Raw genomic sequence first — 1,553 nt, 5'->3', positions numbered from 1 at the left:
TGTTTTAATTATAATATAAAGCAATAACAACAGAATGTGGGTCTTACTACAATGTAAAGAAATTCTTTGATACTGTTTAAGCATAGTATTCTTGATGAAAATTTGTAGAATGGACCGCAACTTCTTGTTGTAGAGACACAAGTGTAGAGGATGACGTTCTGCCTTCTGTCTTTAGGTCAGTGTGTGTGTGTGTGTGTGTGTGTGTAGTATTCTGGTGGATTGTGGAAAGCATATTATGAATGGTTGGTTAACCCAGTTTCTGCTTGGAGGAGATATTTTCTGTAGATTCAACCAATGGTAGCTACAGGTTACTCACCTTTATGTTTATGTTATACCAATTAGAATAGCATAAAATCTCAGCTAATAATCCATATTTTTATAGTATGCAAGTTTTACATTGTTAATTCTACAAGGAAATATTTTTAAAAAATCGGGAATTTCCACTTGTGTGACCCACGTGACACATTTTGTCTTAGTATGTCATCATCCCTATTTTATCCATCACCCCTCGAAAATTTACAAAATTAAACTTAAAATACTCTCTATAAAATTGTTATTGCTCAAACAAACCATCATTTTTATAGTCTTAAATTTTTTTTGGTTACAGAGCTATTGAATACAAAATCAGACCCCTCCTGTCACATCCTCTCTTTCTCAATTCATTTATAGTTCTCTCTTACATTTCATTATATATTACCAATAACCAATAAAAAGTCAAGGTTTTCATCTATCAAATGACGTATTGTATAATGTTGAGCTCTGAAGAGAATATTGTCAATTTCATTCATAGTACAAGATACGTTCCCGTGGGAAAGTTAACAACTAGCTTAGATGAATCTGTAACAGCTCTAGTGGCATAGTTAAAAAGCCAGGAAAATTTTGAGAGGTAAGTGAATTTGTTTATGCTTTGCATGTTATTAGTGTATATTCTTTAGTGCATTATTTAATTAAATAAAAATTATTAAGTGCATTACTGTATAATTATAATTACTGTATAATAGTATAAAAAATTAGGGTTAATTCTCTTCGAAAACCCGAGACCAAGAAAAAAGAAGATTGGGTAAGTAAAGTTTATTTCTTGGTTTTCATATTTATTCTTTACTTATTATTATAAAAGTAACTAAAATCTAAAAATATGGATCTTTTTAAGTTACTTAAGACTAGATTAGGTAAAATAAGTAATAATAATAATATAATTAAAATGGTTCATGAGGCACGCATATGAGCAGCTCATGGGTAATGTAATTCGATAGTGTAATGTGAGCTGCACGATCCCTGAATGGTTTACAACTTATAATGGCACAGATAGTAGTTAGACACTGTTCAAATGACATTAAAAAAGGCAATAAAACAATAAAATTTAATTACAAATAGATGTATACTATTACAAACTTAGATCGACTTAGGATAAAAGAATATACACTGAGTGGTCACAAGTAAATAGACACCTAATTTTTCGTCATTTAACTGATTTATGCTAATTAATTTGTGTTCACAGAGCACTGTATAAATGAAAATGGTCCGCACACTAATTATCTTGTGCTATAACATGC

General features: G+C 30.2%; 1 protein-coding gene across 2 annotated transcripts in view; it reads right to left on the bottom strand.

Annotated features, from left to right (window-relative positions):
- LOC106457442 (RING finger protein 10-like) overlaps positions 1-1,553 on the bottom strand; it is a 41,360-nt gene that overhangs the window by 23,532 nt on the left and 16,275 nt on the right. The window lies entirely within an intron of this gene.

The sequence above is a fragment of the Limulus polyphemus genome, unplaced genomic scaffold, assembly GCF_000517525.1.
Source record: "Limulus polyphemus unplaced genomic scaffold, Limulus_polyphemus-2.1.2 Scaffold331, whole genome shotgun sequence".
Taxonomy (NCBI): domain Eukaryota; kingdom Metazoa; phylum Arthropoda; class Merostomata; order Xiphosura; family Limulidae; genus Limulus; species Limulus polyphemus.
This window is presented reverse-complemented; position numbering and strand designations above follow the sequence as displayed.